At 47.3% G+C, this 12541-nt stretch overlaps 1 long non-coding RNA gene across 1 annotated transcript in view; it reads right to left on the bottom strand.

Moving 5' to 3' along the window:
* The window catches only part of LOC121015376 (uncharacterized), a 47687-nt gene extending 35374 nt beyond the window's left edge, over positions 1 to 12313 (bottom strand). The window contains exon 1 of the long non-coding RNA XR_005783814.1: positions 11726 to 12313. This is a non-coding gene — a long non-coding RNA (uncharacterized LOC121015376). The remainder of the gene's footprint in view (positions 1 to 11725) is intronic.
* Positions 12314 to 12541: the final 228 nt, after the last annotated feature.

Below are 12541 nucleotides of genomic sequence, written 5' to 3'. Positions count from 1 at the left end.
TGCAGGGAGGAATCCTTTCTTATCTCTTCCAGTTCAGCATTCCATGGCATTCCCTGACTTGTAGCTCCAGTTGCTGCCTCCATCCTCATGGCCTTCCTCCCTGTGTCTGTGACCTCTCTTCTTATAAGGGCACCAGTCATTGGATCTAGGGCCCACTCTCATCCTGTATGCACTCATCTTAACTGATCATATCTGCAAAACTTTATATGCAAATAAAGTCACATTCTAAGGTTTCAGGGGACATAAATTTTAGGGAACAACATTCAATCTGCTACTGACACCATAATTGAAGTCTAGGGAACATAAAAATGAAGACTTTGACAATTATCTGTTGTCCTTTGTCCAGACCTCTAGAATACCTTCCAGGTCTCCACTGCTACACTCCCTCCAGTTACAGAGTCTCTTTGATCTTATGTCCTCTTTGGGCTTAAGGGCTTTGAATCAATGGTAGTAAATGAAAAGAAAGAGAAAGAAAAACAAGTAGCAGCCACAAAAAAACACTAAAAATATTTCACCTTGAAAGCTGATGTAAATATGCACAACCTCCTCAACAATATCTTAAAGTGTCCTGTGACCCAAGGGCAAATTCCAGGGGTCACCAATGGTCTGGGCTTTAGAATCACAACCAGAATAAAACAGAAGGTTAGACATTAATGACCCTTTGGCCACAATATTTCCTATGGACTCAGGAGAACTGGTACTGCAAGGCATGCCTTCAAAATACACCGTGTACTCTGACAAATTCTGTAAGTGCCCCTCAGTCCACTCTGAACATCAGAATCTTGACTATGATGATGAAAAAGCCAAGTCAGGTCAGTAGATATTTACCTACAGTCTATCTGCCAATACCTAAAGCCTAAGTCCTTGTAATGTTAACAAAATAATCTCTTGAGAATGACCAACTCCACTGCCTTGTATAACAATTAACAAATACAGTTTACACCACAGTTTTTTGACTGCTCAGCATCCTTTCTCCCTCCCCCACCCATCCATGTGTCACCTGCACGTGGGGTTAACTCCACATCTGCCTCCAGGTAGATGTGTGAACTGACACATGGCCAGTTAGAGCACGGAATTCTTCTGGTCACAGCAATTAAATGAGAGATGCCTGTCAGAAACAATCAGTGGCAATGAAATGCAATGAGACAGTTTATGGCACTCTGGGGAAAGGACGTGAGTTGATCCTGCTGGGTTCGTGGAGCTACTGGCAGCCATATTGTCACTGGAGAATTACTTGGCAGTGAAGTCAAGATGAAGAACAGCAGAGATGAGAGAAAACTTTAGACTGAGATGTACTGGCATCATTAGAGCCCTGCATCTAACCACACCCAAAGCTGGGAGAGAATATTATACTCTTAGTTCCATGAAGCAGTAAACTCCCTTTTTTGCCAATTTCAGTTGGGTTTTGTGTCACTTGCAGTATCTCAACTGATATGACATGATACAACTAACCATGAAGGTCACATGTATAACTTATCTAGTAGATTCTGACAGCAGGTCTCATTTCCTCCTCACTAGGACAAAAGAAATCATTCTGAACCAGTATGGTGGAGGTCCCCATGATCACCCAGTTGGGTCCTTTTCTCTGGGTCTCACATTGCTCTAATCCTACCATGTCTGGTCTTCTGAGTGGTGTTGATTCTTGATCATCAATTCAGTTTTTGCTCATATGTCAGGGTCTCTAGATTCAACTCCCACCACAACACAGATGGACAGAGAAAATGTAGTGTTTCTAGTTTGCCAATAGCTAATCTGATATTTCCCCTCTTGAGTCTCCACCTACTGATTAACAAGAAAAATATTAACTACATCCAGTTTAAACTTACTCTAATCCAGTCATGTTAAAAGCTTTTTTAGGAAACAGACAGACTCTTTTGGCTAAAAATTCTGTTACTAAGATAAAATTTCCCTCCTCCTGCTTCTCCTTATAAAATGTTCTCTGGGTGCATGAAAAGAGGGGCACTTGCTCATCCTATGTCAGCAAGAATGGAGCAGAGACCTCGGGTTTGGTGTTCTCAACCTCCTCCAGTGTCTGGATACTATCCTTTGTCTACCAGAAGGCTGCAGTGTAGATCTCTCTCAGGCTGGTCTTGCTTATCTTTAAGCAGAATTAAGTATCTACCTCAGATTGCCTTGGCCTCACTACTGGATACAGATGCTGACACTTTGCCTACCCACCATCTGGTTCAGTGCCCTAGAAGTCCAACACCAGCCTTACAGTGGGCCACTTCTGCCTGTCATGGTGTATGCCATGGAAGACCCCTTGGCTGCCAGCCCAGTGTCCACACCACACATGACCAAAGGCAGCCTGAGGAGGTCAGCCCACAGGGGCTTCCAAGGCTACCCTATGTATGCCACAGGTTGACCTTAGCATGGCTGTGCATAGGTTGATGTGTTGCAGACTCTGTTCAGTATGGCCTCCATCCTGCTGGACTCCCCTGCCCCTCACCAGCCCAGGACTGGAGAGGACGGTTCCACAAACATAGGTCCAGGTGCTTCCCAGTTCTCACTTTTTTTTCTCTTCTGTCCACATTCTTCAGGCAGAACACACACCCTGCCTGTGCTTCCGAAAATACATAGTCTGGTTTGTATTTTGCTTTTCCTACTTCACACCCACTTTCCCTCTGACTGCAGCTAAGCCTGGCTCTCTTCTATGCTGTGGAGAAATTTCCAAGCTGAGTTGTGCATGCTCAGTTGCTGAAATGTTAAAGGGGGCAGGGTGGGGTGGGTAAAGAGATACGGAAATTTGTTTCTCAGGACAACAGTCTGGCTTGCACAGCCATTTTATTGTTGAAGGATCAGATTCTGGACGTCAATGGCTGAATGTTAAGTTGTTCTTCCTCTTCACATTTCTTGAATAACTCTTCTCATTTCCTCTGTGGCTTCCCACCCCCAAACAGAAGAATGTCTGGGCAGATGAGAGCCGCCCTGTCCAAGAGAGATTCAGGCAGTGGTGGGAATGCTCTACATCTGTGCTCTTCAGGACAGTAGCCACTGGCCAGATGTGGCTGTGGAGGACTTCAAATGCGGCTAGTGGGCCTGAGGAATGGACTTGTCATTTGTCTAATTTCAGGTAGTTTAAACTCAAATCGCCACACATGGCTAGTGACTAGCACAGAACTAGAGTAAAGGTCTCACACTAGGCAAAATAAAATGATAAAATCTGGTGCCCCCCCCCCACCCCGTGCCCCTAGAAAATGGTTATGTAATCTTACAATCTTCATTCCAGTACAAGTGTTCTGTGTGCTGACTTACTTCACACCCAGAACTTTTTGCCTTTGCCCAAAGACATGGTAACTGATATCTGGTTTTGCAGCCTTGCATGTCTCCCCATCTTCCTTTTTTTCTTTTTTTAATTTTTTTTTTCAACGTTTATTTATTTTTGGGACAGAGAGAGACAGAGCATGAACGGGGGAGGGGCAGAGAGAGAGAGGGAGACACAGAATCGGAAACAGGCTCCAGGCTCTGAGCCATCAGCCCAGAGCCTGACGCGGGGCTCGAACTCACGGACCGCGAGATCGTGACCTGGCTGAAGTCGGACGCTTAACCGACTGCGCCACCCAGGCGCCCCGATGTCTCCCCATCTTCTAAAACGTCCTGCAAGAGGTGTACCCTGTTCCAGAGAAACACATCCTTACCCAAGACCCTTGACTTTCTCATAGAGAAATCTTCCTTGTTTTTTTTTTGTTTTTTTGTTTTTTTTCCAGATTTTTCCCTTAGTGTCAGCTAAGATGTGGCCAACCTCTCAGGCATCTTTAGGAGGAGAGTCAGTGAACAGCAGGAAACAGCTCCATAAAAGCCTCTTCTCCCTGGCTCCAGGAGGTCGTAGGCATGAGTAACCTCCCGGTTCAGCTTATTTTCTTTGGGAAGTGTCTGTCATGTTGGCATCTTCCAGGAGCCTGCCTGCCTGCACCTGGCTGATTGTTGGAGACTCCTGTGTACAATAATGCGCACTGCATCACAAGATAATCTAGGGTAACTGGGAAGGCCTGGGAAGGCAGGAGGACCTCCTGCCTTATACCCCAACTCTGAGCTATCAAACAATGAGGTCATCATGCTGTGCCCTTGGACTCGCCCAGGGGGAAGGGAAAGGAAGAGGAAGAGGAAGAGAAAAGCACCCCCCAGTGCAGTCTGGAGTGTGGCTCACAGAAGTGGTCACTGCCAATAGCGCTCCGGTTTGAGGAGGAATAACTGGCAATGACAATGAGAAAAACTGACATCTGTACAGCTTTCCAGCACTTTCTCATGCAGTATCTCACTTCAGTCCTTTAAAGCAAACAGCTTTATTAACATCTTTGATTGTAGAAAGAGGAAGCCGAGCCTCTGCAGAGGCCAGGGTCCTGTTTGAAGTCACATGTCAGGAACTGATGGGGCAGGGCGACTATCTCCAGAGCCCAGGATGGCACAGGGCTGGGGACAGGAACAGCCACAAAGGTAAGGCTGCCAGGCATAATATGTTGGAGAGATGAGGAAAGTAGTCACCGGGAAAAACTCTGGAGAGGACATAAGACATGTTTGAAGTCTAAGATGGTGGTGAATTTCACAATACTTAAAGTGATCAATAACTCTGGCTTGCACTTGCCTGCCACCAGCCATTGGGTAGAAGCATGAAACCCCTATGTCAGGCAACACTTTTCAGTTTGTCAAGTTATTGCTTAATGAGGTTAAAAAAACAAAAACAAAAACAAAAAACCCACACACCTCACTGGACCTTCACAGCAACTCTGTGATAGAGGGAGCTAAGTCAAGGATACCGTTATATTCCCAACATGGGTGAGAAAGCCATAGCTCAGAGCCATTCACAAGCTTGCTTCCTATCACCCAGCTGGGAGTTGGGCATGGCACTGGCTCTATGTCCTGCCAGCTAGTTACCTCCATCACTTTGCTTCATGCTTCTCTCCTTTCCAGCCATTGTGGCAGGGAGAGGTAGGTTCCCGTCTGATCAGTCCTCAAATAGATGCTGCCCCTTGTGAGTCTGTGGGAAGAGACCCTGTGTGCCCACCTACCAGGAGCCTGCACCCACCTCCTCCCAGGGGCCACAGCCAGCCTGCGCTGTGAACCCGTGTTGTGTCAGCAAGAAGCCTGTCCTTTGCCAGGCCTGCCCACCCTTCTGCCGGGACATGTTTCCATTAGTCATCACATTCTCTTCCCTTGGGACTGCTCTGCAAAGCTTCCACAAACACAGATTGCCAGGACAGGCAACTGTGCAGCCAACCATGGGACCAGGAGCCTCCCCTGGAAGCTGTTTGCAGGAAGGAGCCCTGTGCATGAGAGATAAGTCATCCCCTGAAGAGCCTCACCTTCCAAGACACACCCTCCCTGCTCCCCTGAGTGCCCCAAGGCCTGGGGGAACTGGAAGGTGGGCAGCTTGGCCCCTTCCCCAATCCTAGCAAGGCTGCTTCCTGAGGGAAGAGCAAGCCTGAGCAGCTCTGGGCCTGCCAGCTGGCTGCATCCCTCTGGAAAGTGGCTGTAGCCTGGGATGTGCTTTCTCAGGTTGAGACATTCTGGGAAGAGGCTCAGAGTTCCTGGGAACATCCTGAGAACAGCCTGTGTTGGCTTTCCCGATGCATTGATGCTTCAGACCTCTTTGAAGTCACTCTATGGGGGAGAGGGTGGAGCTTCCTGCAGCCACACCACCCAGGTCCTGCTTGCTCCCAGGCTGCTCTCAAGAGGCTTGTAGGGAGGGGAAGGGATGGGTGGGGTATGGAGGCAGGAATTTCTGCATCTGCCATGCCCTACCTGCGTGACCACAGGCAAGCCAGTCCAGTCTCTTCTCTGTCCCTCATCTCTTCCACCCAGGGAGAACTAAGAGTTTACTTGACAGCTTTCATTCATTCATCCTTTCATTGAGCACCACTGTATGCTAAGCACTCTGCTAGGAGCTGGGAGCATGCTGAGGAGAAATGCACAAGGGCACTGCTCTCGGAGAGCCTACAATCTAGTTCTTAAAGACAAGAACCCAGTTAGCTGTGCCTGGCCCCCACCCACAGTCTGCTCTCCATAAATGTGTGTTGACTCTGCCTAATTAACCCATGCCCTTTTGCTCACGGCTGCTGGGAGAAGCTGATGAGATGGTGCAGGATAGGCACTTTGTAAACTATAAAGAGATTATACAAATGTCAGGGATGATTTGATTGTGGCCGTGACCAGCACAAGGGTCTGCCAAGAAGCAGAGGTGGGCCCAGTGTGGGCAGGGAGAAACCCAAACCTGAAAGGAGACAGTGCTCGCTGAGAACAAGTCCCGAAGGTGGCGAGACCATGTATAGGCACAGACCCGCTGAGGAGTCCCGAGGCCTGTGGCAACATTTATGAGGCTTGACAGGCAATTCCCCAGGCTCTGCAGGGGAGTTGGGGTCTCCCAGAAAGTAACCATACTAACCAGGTGCCTGGAGGATAGTTTGGTCAGCCAGTAATCATCTTTCCAACTTTAAAAAGCAAAATTCTTTACAACTCTTACAAGGAAAAGCAACTATTTTTCCTCCAGGTCTCAGTCTCCCTCTTGCCTAAACTTTGGAATCCCTTACCTTATCAGACACAGGATTACCTGGGACCTGGCAGTCATTTCTATGTACTCAAAGTCCCTGTCAGCTCTCCTGCCACTGGCCTGAGGCCACAGAGTTAAAACTTCTTCAACATTTCTGAACTCCACTTTTGTAAAAGCTCTGAAGTTTTGCTAACCTCCCCTGAAAACCTCCCCATATACGGGATTTGCATTTTTCCAAGCTGCTTTCCTCCATTTCAGTGAATCAACTGTCTGAGAACCTATGTACGTACCCACCTTGTCTACTTCAGACAAAAATTAGTGACAAATTTTGGATGGATGGATGGATGGATGGATGGACAGACTGAGTTTTGGACATAGCCACCTCCTTGTTCTACAGAGCCATTCATTTCCAATAATGATATCATCACCCTGAAAATGCTAAGGATAACTAAAAGGTCAACAAAAGTGAATGAGTGCTTCAGGCTGCCTAAGAAAGTATTTTGTAACACACACACACACACACACACACACACACACACGATTAGACCTACATGACAGTACTCTTCCCAGTAAAGCTATTTGAAGAACAGCTAAGATTTGGGTTTGCACTTATGGATCAGAACCCAATACTTCTGGGGTCAGTTTTCCATTCTTCCAGGGATCCTGGCACTTTGAGGCTTTCCCCTCTCCACACAAGGGGTCTTGAGGTCAGAGCTCTCAGCTCACCCAGATGTGTGTGGTCCCTAGCATCTGGACTACACTCGGCAGAGGTTTCACCAGCATCTGTTGAATTTGGCTAAGTCGATTGGGATTGAATGGATAGCATCCACAGAGCAGGATGGAGACCTTTCCTAGCTGCACGAGGGCACAATCTCCAGCTGCAGCATCGATTCATTTAATAATAGTCAGGGAGGTTGCTCATGTCCACAGCACTGAGCCAGGACTGTACAGTCAAGAGGTTTCTTGTCCTCAAAGACTTGCATGGTCATGGCATCAGGTCTCACTTACTCCCACCTGCTCCCTCCTTATCATAAGCCATCCTCACTCGAAAGAATTGAAAAGCAGAGATTTTTTTGTTCAAACTGCCCTACAGAAGCCTCAATTGCCCCTCACCTCCATCAGATCCGCCTTGCTGTCCTTGGGGTCCCCCAGAAAGCACTCATGGGGCCATGGTTCTCAAGGCTGGTTGAACTTCAGAATTCCTATAGAGCTGTGTTCACCATGGAACATTCTGATTTAATAGGTCAGGGCTGGGGCCAGGCATCTGCCCCAGAATTTCTGTTTTCAACTTTACCTTCCATTAGAATCAATTGTGTGTTCATGTCTATGTGTGTTTGTGCATGGGGAGGATGGTGGATTTAAGATATTTTTGCCAGGGCTCAAAAGGTGGAATCCCCACCTCCTTCCTGGCACTGATTGAGATGTAAACATTCAGAAAGTGGAAAGCAGTTTGGTGGGAGGGAAAGAACCCTGGGTTGAAAGTGAAGAGATCAGGTTTCAAAGTCCAACTCCTCCTTCACTAGCTGCGTGACCCTCAATGTGTTACTCCACCTCCTAAGCCCCAGTTTCTTAGGGTCCAGGTCCAGGGGGTATATAGGAAGAGATCTAAGATCTGTCTTTGATATAACAAACAGTAAAAGAAAAGAGAATTGCTAACCATCCCATGATCTGCTTTAAGGCCACCAAAGGAGAAATTCAGATACCATTCTACAAGGAACAGAAAAGGTTAGAGGCCTCCTAACCCAAGAAGACAAGAAGTGGCTCTCACTTCTAGAATCTTCCACAGTCCTAGAGTCTCAGTCACTCCAGACCTCAACAACAGTGTTGTAAGGCTCTGACACTTTGAAGCACCTTCTTTTGCTCTAAAATGATACATCTTGGCTTCACCAGGTTCCCTGTGGCATGCTGAAGTCAGAAGACATAATGGATTGTGCTGCTGATCTGCCTCTCCATTGTTTTGAATAGGAAACCCTCATCAGTTCTCAAGTGAGCCTCACAAGTCAGAATTGGGAACTACTGAAATGGAACCACTTTCTGTTTTTGCTTTGCAGAGCCTGAATCTAGCCAATGACAGTCACCATTCAAGCTCAGTGGCAGCTCCTCTAGGCTGATAAGGAGATGCATTGATGGTTTTCTGGGAAGCTACAGACTGATGGGGTTTTCCTATCAGCTTAGGAGACAGCCCCATCAATCCATTGCTCAGCCTCCACAGCTATAATTGGGAGCAGATGGTTTTGCTCACTGACAGACTGAATGGAAGCAAGACAGGCCCATTGCTCTTGTCCTTCATCAATTTGCTCTCAGACTGAGAATAGGAGTTTGACAGGGAGGCTCTAAGCTTGGGATAGTCAACTCCCAGAGAAGCCTCAGCCTCACCAGGATGAGATGAAAGATCTCCACAAGCTCAAACTGGGGAGCAAGGGACTTGAGGGAAAAGCTAACTGGTATGGAAGCCCTGGTCCTAATACTGGCTGAGGTCTTTGGGACTGAAGTAACCAAACTGCCTACAGCCATCTCATGCAACATCATCTCAAATACATGTTTGCTCTGGTGAACACGCCAATGGCAACTTATGGGTGTGCCATTGGACACTGACACCCTGGAGAGGGACAGCAGTAGGGCAGCAGCCCCTCATTAGCTGAGATCTACTCCTGGGGTTCACTGAGGTTCTTCCTACCTGGGTTCCCCACCTCCACAGTGGTCAGGAAAGGCCTTTGCAGACCACATGAAATGGCAGAGTTTCTCAGTCATTTAGAAGTAGCCAGCCATTAACAATGAGGAGCAACAAGAGAGAATTTGGCCTGTTTCACCCACTGTGCAGTGGTCATTGTTAGAGATTTGGCTGTGCTTCCAGGAAAGACAGCCACCACTGTCCCTGTGGGTAGCTCTACTATGGCCTACAGAGAATGGAACTTGGGTTGGGGAAGGGCAGAGGTGTGGGCCTAAGACAATTGGCTAATTGTCCCCATTAGGGTCTCTTGAGAGGACTTCCTGAGCTCTCCCTAAGTGGGAGAAGCCTGGATGAAAAAGGAGGGGGGATCCATCTGCAGCACTCTTCTTGTTTCGTAAGCCTGTCCCACTCAGAAGCCTTCTATGCTCCCCAACAGAGTGTATTATGGATTAAAACCTCTCAAATATAGCCCCACTTGACAATCCCAATGTCTCTGCCACCACTCGGCATGGACACAGTGTCAACTAACATGTTTCCTCACTCCCACTCTGGCTCACTTCTCAATCCAGGCCCAAGTTCACATGCTTCCCACCCTCTGGCCCTCACCTCAGTCACTGCACATGTGAACACTGCTCCTTTGGCCCCCATGCCCATCCAAACTAACCCATTCTCCAAGCCACATATGAAGACCCATCTCTTCCAAGAAGGGTTTCCTAACCACTGCAGCTGACAATGGTCTAACTCTGCTCTGAAATAGTCTAGTTCTTGCTGTTTAATATCCTTACTGGAGGAACTTGAAGTCCTGATGTAGCTGGTGATTCAGTTTTATGACTTCCCCTAGACTGTAAGCTTGGAAGTGGAGAAATCCCTTGCATTTTTCAAAAAATATTTTTTTGTGAATGATTGGGTGCCATACTTAAGTGCCAACAATCCTAGGCTACCATATACCTCTTAGCAGCTTTCCCATTTAGAATTGCTGTACTGAGTAGAATGTCCCTGGGGCTGGCATGGTGAGGACAGTCTTGCTTGAGATCCCTTGTTTTGGCCATACAAGTATCACCTTCAGCCTCAGAACTGAACTTGCCTCAGTTCTTCAACACAGAACTGCCCAGCTTGCTTCTGGATCTACACCTAATGTGTGTCACTACACAACTCTAGAGAGTGCCGTTCACCTAGGCTACAATGTGGCTTAGCCCTGTAGAGTTGCTCAGTGCATAACCTGTGCAACTGCATTTGTCAGTACTGTCCAACTTCCTGTTGCCAAGGTGGCCAGAAGTCCATCTTTTTATGGTTGTATATTTATGGCCACTAGGAAGAAAAAAGAGATCACACAGAACATCAGCTGAGCTTAGAGTTTGAGCATTCAGCCTGTGGCCTGAGAAAGAGCCAGCTTCTTCTCCTCGGCACTCTGTAGTTCATGTGCCAAGAATTGCGCTAAACCACCACCTGGAGTCTGGTCATGTCCTTCACTCCCTGCTCAAGATGAAGAAACTCTGGGCCAGGCTTTGGGCCAAACCAAGCGCCTGGGGCCATCTGGGATGAACCAACATGCTGCTGACTGAGATTCTGACAATTGTCACCAACTATTTGAAACTTTTCCCAAAAATCTTAGGAACTCCTGAATTCCAAGTGAGTTTCCGACTCCACAGTCCCTCTTCATTTCTCTGCCCCAGAGAGCACCCTGACCTCATGGGCTGCCCACACAGTTGTGGGGAGCCCATCGCTGAGAGACTGAGCCTTTAGTCATTCTATTAAGAGTTTCCAGACGGTGCGTAACCAAGGGCAATTTTGCAGCAAGCAGGAAATTATCAGTAGAAGTGGAAGTGACAGGGTGTTTAGCAAACATTAAACCAAGGAAGCTTAAAAGGTCTTTGAGCATCGTTAAATAAACATTTAGGATGACTGAGAGGGCAGAATATGAAATGGAAAGGAAAGTATAAACACTTTCTGTGGGTGGAGGAGGCTTTCTCTTCCATCTTGATCAGAAGGCTAGGAGAGGGCTAGGAGTGGCCTGGATGATGCATTTAAAATTCCAAGCAAAATTATCCTTTGCAAGATGAAGTACCAATCAGCAAACATGCAGAGGAAAGAAACTGGTTCTCTAAGCTTGTCTTGATAGTCAGATTTGACTCAGATATTCATGCCCTAAGATGCTAGGCAGTAGATAGTCCCCAGAGTCCACCGGGGTCAGGACCTCACTCTCCAAGACACTGTGACTGGAATAAGCAGCAGGAAAGCCAGCATCGGGATCAAACAGTCCCCAACTGAGAGCAAAACACCTTATTTAAGCATCAAACCAACCCCCATAACACAGGTATTCTTACAGAAGGGGAAACAGACTGAGATTCAGGTCACATAGTAAATGGCAGAGCTAGAGTTGGGAACCCCAATCCTGAGTATTCCAGAGCCCAGAAAGTACCATGACAGACTCATGCCAAGCTCTTCCCAGGGGTACCTCAAGGAAGAATGAAGACAGGGAGAGAAAGGGGGCATTGGGAGATGAAGCCCAAAGGGACAGGAGCGACCACTAGAGTGACAAGAACACTAATGATAAAGATCAGGAACCTCACCAGCTTCAGGAAACAAGCATCTCCTGGTGCCCTTTTGCTTCTGTGTAGTTTCTCAGTGGCTAAGTTGCACGGGTTCATTTCTCACATGGCTTCAATCAATCCAGGGAAAGGGCAGTGGGGAGCAAGGCTGAGTCAGAGGAAAGGCGGCCAGCCTACCAGTTGCAGGGGTGAGTTTTAGCAATATCACTATTAACCAAAAATTTGGAAGCCTTTCTTAATTTTCTGCCATGGGGTTTAGGCTGGATAATAATCCTGGTGCTTCATTTTATTCCTGATTTTGTACAGACATAGAAGACATAAGCATAAGGTTAGTGAGTGTGTCTGCTTAGGACAACACCTACACACACACACACACACACACACACACACACACTAACTTCTCCCCAAATAAATGGGATGGCTGAACACCAGAAACTACCATGAACCAACCTCCTCACAAGGGACCCGCTCCACACTCACCTCCCCACAAGAGACCTGCTTCCCCACTTTCAACTGCACCTTCCAGCCCTAGTAACTGAAGTACTTAAGAATGTAACATAGCAAAACAAAGCAAGTAAATAAGAATAATTCCGTGAGGGCAAGTAAAACACAAAACAAAATGCACCTACCAGAGCCTTCCCCAGAGCCTCAACAAAATCTTGGCCATTGTCTATGTTAAGGACTCATTCCATATCCCCAGATCCTTTACCACCTCCATCCCCAAAGTTGGCCCAGAGCCCCTCATTAAGCAACTGGGAAGAAGTAGCTACCTGTCTCGAAATTACCCCTCCATGTGACTTGCAAAGTCAGTAGGCATGCTGGTCTTCACTACCTCTC

Source organism: Herpailurus yagouaroundi, unplaced genomic scaffold, assembly GCF_014898765.1.
Source record: "Herpailurus yagouaroundi ecotype Mexico unplaced genomic scaffold, PumYag 28, whole genome shotgun sequence".
NCBI classification, from domain to species: domain Eukaryota; kingdom Metazoa; phylum Chordata; class Mammalia; order Carnivora; family Felidae; genus Herpailurus; species Herpailurus yagouaroundi.
Note: the sequence above shows the minus strand (reverse complement) of the source record. Positions and strands in the feature narration are given on the sequence as shown.